Source organism: Schistosoma haematobium, chromosome 6 (genome assembly GCF_000699445.3).
Source record: "Schistosoma haematobium chromosome 6, whole genome shotgun sequence".
NCBI classification, from domain to species: domain Eukaryota; kingdom Metazoa; phylum Platyhelminthes; class Trematoda; order Strigeidida; family Schistosomatidae; genus Schistosoma; species Schistosoma haematobium.
This window is the reverse complement of record NC_067201.1, coordinates 8,723,129-8,732,760: the sequence shown is the minus strand read 5'-3', so window position 1 is coordinate 8,732,760 and position 9,632 is coordinate 8,723,129.

Genomic DNA, 9,632 nt, shown 5'->3' with positions numbered 1-9,632 from the left:
GTACAATACACCATACACAATATTAGATATCTTCGTGATAAGATTTATAAGGGATTATGTTGATTTATTTGATCACGAATGAATGAGGTCTAATATCTCATTAAGTTATTGTTCCCTTTAGAGCTGTGTATGTTTTACTATTTCTCTGAAATAATTGTAATAAGTAGTTTTGTCTTGTGTGTTTGGATTATCATTTGAAAGTGGTATTTAGTTAGTGGTTTGACTCAATAAATTGTTGTCATTGTTCTGAAATGTACCAACTAATCAATTGAGATCTGGGACAATTTACTTCTGTGGCATCCATTTGGACTATTCGACACATGGTATTGTTTAAGATATTGATTGTTTCCCTTTTGTCATTGTAATTTAGAAATTCATACAATTTGCAGAGTAAAATACTCTCATCAATCATTTAAATACTAAAAATATGCAACAGTTTTCAATTATTCAATCTATCTCAGTTATCTCAAATTTGAGAGTTTCACTGTCAGATTCATGGTTAACATATTCGTAGGTAGAGTAGGTGTATTTTGAATGTGGCAAATGAACAGTTTTGCGGCTACTTTCAGATAAATTATTGTAGGACAATGATAAATATAATTATACAAGTATTGTTACAAATATGAAATATGTAGAGAATATAATTTGATGACTTACGATAATCCTTAAGTTCTAAAAAGATGTATTTAGTGAACCATTATAATAGTTACATGAGTGTTGTTGAATATCTCATAACTGAAAGATAGCAATTGGTACTTAGCAGTCTTTTAAATTTACTTGGTACTGTTTGCTTGAATCTTCCCATTGATATTTAGGACTGCAAGTGATCAGTCTCTTATTGACATATGTGCATACTGTGCGTATTGCTTCGATATTACCTTAAGTCAAAAGCATTATAAGCAAAGATGAATGGTAGCTAGAAGTGGAATCCAGGACGCGCGTTTTATCTTATTTAGGACTCGAAGTGAACATCAACTCTGGGATGCAGGTACATCCAGCTGACGAATCCAAAATATGACGAAACACACATCCTGAATTCCATTGCTAGTCACCATTCCTCAGTGCTTGCAGTCTCCTGTTTCAAATAGTTAGGTAAATGTGGAAATAAATGCGGTTGAAATTTTCAAGATTATCTCAGATTTACATAACAGGGATATTAGTAGTAATGGTAGCAGAATAATGGTTTAGTTACAGTTGATGTATATACACAAAATAAACACCGATTTAGGCAGTGTGAGTGAAGTTTGATTTCATTTGTACGCTAACTTTGCTATGAAATCTCTGTGACTTAACGTTAATAATGAGACTATCCGTTCTGGATTGACATATGACAAAAGAGACCTGTCACCTTCAGTTCTAAGTAGTAAAATGGTACAGCGGAAACACTCATAAACGAATGGACAATATTATAAAGACAAAACTTTCAGAACCCATGGATTTCGTTAATCATTAGTAAACCAGTGAAAGTCTAATGGGGATTCTAATGTGAGATCGGAAACTGAATAGTGATTTTGGTAAAATAGATTGCTTTCACCAATGTGAAATGTGCGAACTAATTAGTTGAGAACAGCTGATAACTATCCTCGGATGGTTTTGTTTTTCGAGTATCCATTTGTATGAGTTAACATGTTGTATTAATTATTTTATCATCATTTTTAAACAGAAATATACGACATGAAAACCGGAAGGAGCTTATCTTGGTGAGAGTCAAATTCAAACGAATTTTAAGCAATAACTTCAAAGGATTCATGAAAGAAAATAAACATATCAATTACTTAATTGGTGTGACTGTTCAACTACATTCATAAATATTTGGTTTATCTTATGTCTTGCAGTTTCTGATCATAAATGTTCTTAAGTGATTATCTTAATGACTGATAAATGATTGTAAATATCATCAAACTATATTCGATTACTTACCATTTGTGACTTTGTTTTTGAAAGCTATGGAACAAGATATTCACATAAGACAATAAATATACTTGATATTGACATTAACTAAGACTTTTTTCATCCCCCCAGCCTATTTATTACCAATTATTAATTGACGTTAATTCGTTAATTTCTAATATGTCAGTTGTTGAGATCATGAGTCAATTGAAGCTAGACCACCATGGAAAACCTTGAAACACAGGGCGGCCGTTTCGTCCTATTGTAGGACTCCTCAGCAGTGCGTACTACGACCTCGCCTCGTGAAATTGGAAACCAGGACCTATCAGTCGCGCACACCAGCGCTTAACTACTAGACTGCACTTCTGAGGAATCCTACAATAGGACGAAACAGCCGTCCAGTGCTCCCAAGTTTCCCTTAGTGATCTAGCTTCCATTGACTTATGATTTCAACTATTAAAATCACTAGAATATCTAAAAAACCCTTTCTGATATTAATTTTTAACATCACTCTGTAGACTACAATCATGTTTAAATTTGATATATTGATTGTACAAATTGATGAAATGTAACATCATAACATAAGAGACTTGTCTTATAACCAATTAGAGTTAGATAGTATATGTTTATTGAAAGTTTGTACTACTTAAAAATCAGAAAATGCACATTCTTCACCATCTCAAAATGCACATTCTTATTGAGTTGATCAAATCAATTCCAAGAAAAACAAAGTACAACACATTATAGTAATAAATTTCTGCATTCAATTATAAATTCCTTTAAAGTGAATGCTGGAATGTAATATTAAATAACTTACCTAATATAGCAGCTTTAATTAGAGAATTTCAGTTAAAAGCGCATATGTTATAAGAATGAAAACCAAATTCTTATTTAATGTAAAGTGATTTTCTTCTATTACCACTTGTTATAATACATTTTGGTACTTCGTCAGTGATTAAAGTTATGGTAGAAGTCAATTCTATTCCTAGATCAAAGTAATTTGTTTTAGTGACCTTGAACTGAGCCAAACACAGATGTAAGATAATCAGAATGAAACTGTTATATATGGATGATAAATTTCAGTAAATGAAAACATTCCATAGAATATAGAGTTTTAAAGTGTTAGAATATTACTGTCTTACACTAAACATTCAAGCCCGAACAGTTAAAATGCAATCTGAGTAAGTATCATAAATATTACCCAAAAAAATGCAAAGTTACGGTGTATATGTAAGATCAACGTGATCATCTTAAAAACGTTCCATTGCCAATTAACATTTTGACAATCTGTAGTTCACTTTGAAACAAACTGGTCTCCTTATTTCTAAACCTCTTCACATTTCGCTTGCTAAACACAGTTATACTAATAGCTATTTCTCAACGGTCAAACGTTTTACAGATGATTGAAGGATATGTTATCATTCGAATTGATTAAGGTAGAAAAATCCTATCAAAAATGAGTTTTTCAGTATCAGAGTATCCTTAATTGTTTGCTGCACTCAAATTGTTTACTTCTTTCTGTTTAAAGGACAGCAGAATGTTTATTGCCATTAAAAATGAGTGGCAATTGTGATTAGCTGACTTTATCAACTAGATAGGAAGTATCAAATTGCATTCGTTGAAACTAAGCTAGTATTGATGAAAAATAATGTGTCTTATATACTCAAATAAGGTTGCTACTTTTCTTAGTAGAATGCACACCATATTTGAATGTATATTTTTACTTCTGTGTTTGGACCACTTTTGCAATAAAGGCATTGGTAAAGATCGATCAACTGTTCATATTAAGCACTCACTCAGGATATATTCAGGAATAAATGTGATACAGAATTCACAACAACTCCACCTGCAGCCCTTCTAGGGTTACTGCCTGTCTGAAAACCGGGTAAAGGAGGAGGCCTGGGCATGGGGTAGGCAACCTCATCCCGTAGAACGCAACCTTGTCAGAAAATGTCAACCAGAATAAACAATCTAAACCATTTATGCTCTACCTTGAGAGTTGTAATATTCTTCATTCAGAAGAATTATGATGCCTCATGATGAAAGCCGAAATTCTTCGGAAGTCACGAGGCCGATGCCTCTTCTAACAACCAGAGCAACAATTTTTATGGGTACATGAAACGTCCGGACAATGTGGGTGACTGCGAAGACCAGTCAAATAGCGACGGAACTGAGGAGATAAAAATTGGCAGTACTGGGAATCAGCGAAACTCGTCGGACCCAAACTGGACAACAAAGGCTAGATATGGGAGAGATGCTGATGTACTCCGGTCACGAAGAGGACAGTGCTCCACACACTCAAGGAGTTACTCTGATGCTGTCCAAAGAAGCATGAAACGCACTTATAGGATGGGAATCTCATGGATCCAGGATTATCAAAGCATCATTCAAAATAAAAAAGGAGGAAATCAGAATAAATGTTATCCAATGTTATGCACACTCCAATTATAGCACTAACGACGACAAAGATCAGTTCTACGGTAGGTTGCAACTGATCATAGCGAAGTATTCAGGACTTGACCATCCTGATAGCAGACTCAAACGCCAACGTCAGAATGGACAACATCAAGCATGAATATATCATTGCACGACATAGATTGACGGAGAGAAAGCAACGAAAATGGTGAGAGATTCGCAAATTTAAGTCCATTCAACAAAATGGTTATAGTTGGTACAATATCCCCATACAAGCGCATACACAAAGCTACATGGATCTCACCGGGCCACGCTACAGAGAACCAGATAGATCATATTTGCATCAATAAAACGTTCCGAAGGACAATGAAAGATGTGAGAACCAAGAGAGGAGCTGACATAGCTTCAGATTATCACCTAGTTGTAGCCAATTTAAAACTGAAGCTAAAGAAACAATGGAAAACTGGGAAAACTGCAACACAAATGTTTAATACAGTCTTCCTTTGAGATACTAACAAACTCAATAAATTCAAGATAACTCTCAACAACTGGTTCTAAGCCCTACAAGATCTACTGAATGAAGGAGAAACTAGTATGAAGGATAACTGAAACGGGGTCAAAAAATCATTAACCTCAACGTGTTAAGAGATTCTGGGCCGCAATTAGCATCATCATGACGAACGGATCTCTACGGAAATCCTGCAGAAGATTCAAGAAAGGAAGAACAAGAAGACAACAATTAACAACAGCCGAACAAGAGCAGAGAAAGCTAACGAGCAAACTGAATACACAGAAGTAAACAAGCAACGACAGCAGAAAAAGCTTCAAGAAAAGGAAATATGAAAGAACTGTATAAAATGACGAAGAACCTATCACAGAAATGTGGCAAACCAGAGAGACCGCTCAAGGACAAAGAAATTTCACATATTCTTAGATGAAGCAAATTTTTGCGGATATCTATGTATTCATCTCTAAATCAAGATAAATTTAGTGAATATACCTCCTTATTAGTATTGTCACATCACTTTCATAAGAATACAAGAAATACAATGACTGATTTGACAATTCATGCATCATTTATAAAACAAACTAGGTAGAGAACATTGTCTGGTAACTTACGATCATTTCCAAATGCTATAAAAAATGCTAGATATAAGGATGTACATATATAACGGTGTATCTAGAAGCATGCATTACTTTGAAAGTAATTTAAACGGTTGTATTTGATTGCTATTGAGACATAAATTGTATTTCTTAGCATAAATATTAGTTAACAGTGGTAAGTCATTGATTCTTATAATTACACTATCGTCTATCATCATTGGTATATTTTAGAAAATAATTTATGAAGTGACTGAATGATATCGCTACTGATAAGTAGTACTTAGGACTAACGGAGATTTATTTCGATTAATTAGAATAACGTTAAAATATATTCATCAGATATTTGGAAGCTCCTTAATTTTCGTTGTGTTAGTTGTAGCAACATAGTAATTCATTGATTTTGTAGTATCAGAATAATCATATAAATGTCGATAAAGTTAGTAGATGTTCAGAAAATTTGACACTGATCATAGAGCACTGACAGTGTTGTTTTTACCTATTCTGTCTATTTGTCAACTTGTAGCGGCTATCCACTCTACATTGTTCATTATGGAAATGTTGAGTCCTTTAGTGAAAAACATATGTTATTTGAAAAAGACATTGATGAGATGATTTGATCGAAATATGTCGACAGTTTTATGTAGGTTTATACCAGATTACTGTCTATATTTTCTAGTACATCTGATTAATGATTATTGAAGCACGGGATCATTTACCGATCGTTTCTCATTACCTAATGATACATGGTTTTGTCTTGATTTCAAATTATGTCAATATTTAAAGACAAGACACGGGTTTCATCCTGTTTAAGAGCTCTCATGTTCATTAATTTGCATTACCACTGCGAAGAAATCTAGTTTGTATGGATTTTCACATCAGCACCTATCTATTAAAAAGAAGGAATGTTCATCAATTGGTAAGACATTCGTTGGGTTTTGAATCGTCACAAACTAGATATTCTACTACCTACAAGAATATGGAAATAAATCAGAAACACCATTTTCAAGTAGGGCTGTTAGTGCCTTGTACTAAACAACAGGATGTTGGTTTTGTCTTCTAAGGAACTATGACATTACAGGCAGTTATCTACCTCGGTACAATAGGAGATGGTCGCTCAATTTGGTAAATTGGTTGAGGTTAGACATTAACACCATTGGATGCCAGATCAATGGCCCAGTAGGTTAAGCGTTTGCGCCAGACACTGAAGGCCCTGGGTTCGAATTCCGTGAGCGGGATCGTGGCTGCGCACAATGGGACGAAACGGCTGTCCAGTGCTCCCAGGTTTTCAGTGGTGGTCTAACATCAGTCGGTTCATGATCACAATAAATAACATTACAAATTGTTTAAATGAGTCTCAATATTGAACTGGACTGTTGTAATATTATTTTAAACATGAATTATATTAAATCGTATTTCGATAACAATTTATTTTGACTTACAGTTTCCTACTGCAGCGTTTATAGGCGCGAAACTCACAGCTAAATAAACGAATATTATGTTGTACATTTCTCCATGAAAAATACTCTTTCATCTTATTTATACTAATAATAGATGATGATGATTCGCTAACTATTATTCTACCTCCATAATTTGTATTCATTGGTTTCTTTGAAAGTTGACTCTTTCAATTTTATTACTACTGAGAAAATAACTACTATATCTGTTTATATAACAAACGTGTTTTTCTACTGATTGACACAATATCAAAATAGATAGTTGCAAAGTTCAAAACACATTTTGATGTTACTTTTTATTCAATAGTTGAGATCATGAGTCAATTATAGCTAGACCATTATGGAAAACATGGAAACACTGGACGGCCGTTTCCTCCTATTGTAGGACTCCTCAGCAGTGCGCATTGACGACTCCGCCCCGCGGGATTCGAATCCGTTATTATTATAGAAATTGTGCATTTGAGAACAGACTTTAAAGACTATTTGTATAGTAAGTAATGATGTTGTTGATTGATATCAACAGTTAACAGGAGATTAAATTAATCTTATTATTTATGTGAGAATATTTTAACACAATATAAATACTGATTTTCATTTTTCATCAATTGTGTTCGATGAAATCCCTCTTTATTGAAATGGAAGTTCAAGGTGCATAATGATGTATATAAGATGTATTTTTGTTTGATGGCACATTTAAATGTCTGAATGTATTTTCCTATTTCTCAGATTTCTGTATATTTATTATTGTGTATATGAAGATTTCATTGTTTTCAATCAGTATAATGGTTGAAATTGTTATTGAAAGTGAAAATAGACTGAAGTTGGATTGACTGTATATTACAGATTTATTACTAACGACTTAACGCGTATATTTTGTATGAATCGTGGATAAGCAACATTACTACAGGGTATATTTGACATAGTAACCTACAAACATAAAGTGAAGAGAATACGGTAGAGACAAAGTATCAGATAAAACAATAAAGATATTAAACGAAAACGAATTAAAGAATATAACATTTTGATAAAAATCCGGCAACAGCAAAAGACAATATACAAGCCGTAGTGGCAGAGATCGAAGGAAAACCAATTAAAGATACTTTGAAAATTAATAAATTTCTTTGTTTCGTGTATTTTTATTTAGAATTGCACACCGTGGATTGTGATTCGAATTGAAATGATCTACTGATGGCAGCTCGAATTTATACTATGGGATAGAAACAGCAGTCTCAACAGATTGGAGACTTCTCAACAAGCTGTTCACCTCATGTTTGATAAAAGCGGTGGAATCAGCATGAAATCTCATCATTATTAAGAGTGGGAAAGTAGTGGTAGGCACAGAGTTAGTGTGAGTTGTCCGCAACTCATGGAACAAGCAATTTCAAATACTTCAACAAATGTCTTGATAAAGTGGTACAGAAAACTGCAGAAACTAGACATCAGGATGTCAGTCTCACTGGTTAGCTCCATGATGATGTTGAACCACCGGTGTCAACATAGATAAGGAAATCATGTGGATTAAGATAGGCGAATGTGAAGCCTAAAATGAGAGCACTTTTCTCACCCATTCTACTCGAACAAAATCGTACTGTAACGATCTGCTCAGCATCAAGCCTGTGTTTATAACACAAATCCGCCAACATTCAACACATTAGTGTTCATAGTAAAACAGTGATTTAAAAATTCTAATCAACACAGAAATCAGTTTAAATTTAGAGTTTTAGAATCTCATCATCAGCAATGCGATCGTGTGATTTTATGTGTTGTTTTACATAGATTGCAAAATTTGTTTTGTTTCAGAAAAATAACCTCCATTTCGTGTGACCTCAAATGAAAAAACGGAAACAAATGAATCTGTTGTGTAGTAGCTTAGAAATTCCTATCTAATTGGAAAAAGTCTAGTGATATAAGATGTTGATATGTACTTTGAAAGTCAAATACGTTGAGATAAGATGATGTTTGAGGAAGTCAATAGGTAAATTTGAACCGAGGTTCGCTCTATTGAGCACTCGTCGACGAGCTTTAACTAAAATCTTGAGGGAAATGCTTTTCCCTTAGGAATTAGATTCCACGTAACCCTTCTTCACAGTCAGAGACGTTAGTTTAAGAACTCCAATAGAGTACCAATTTCCCAATTTCGGGGAAGCCGCTATAGAAAATTTTGATGAAATAGCACCAAGACCCCAAAATTTCTTCAAACTTGGGAGCTTGGGGTATTTCTCCTTGTACATTCTGTCTTTTTTCCACCGTAGTTGTTTTAGTTTATGGTGACATATATTCAGTGGTTTTTGTAACAACAAAAATAAAAACCACATTTTTTCTCTAATTTGTCACACTTTATTTGTAACCAAATTTTTATTCAATATCTGTTGTTTTGCTGTATCACGTGTTAAAAAGACGATGATAATTGTTTCGATGAATGATATGCGATTTTACTACCGCGTTGTTTAAAATATAGAACACTGTCTACGCCGTTTGTTCTTCTGTTTTATTGGCCACCGTTTTGATTGAAGACTATAATAGTATTATAACATCATTATAGGCCGTCCGACTCAACGTTGGACTTTTGGCGCGGATTACTATTGTATAATACTATTGAACTCAGTCTTCCTCATTACGTCATGCGTGCAGTCACTTGCAGAGGAACACTTGTCAATCAAGTGAACTCAGTTTGTGGTCGTTATTCTCACGAGGCAGTTTACAAGTAACATTCATTCTATAGTAACTGTTAGTGTCTGTTTGTTTAATATACCTTTTGTATTGCTAACG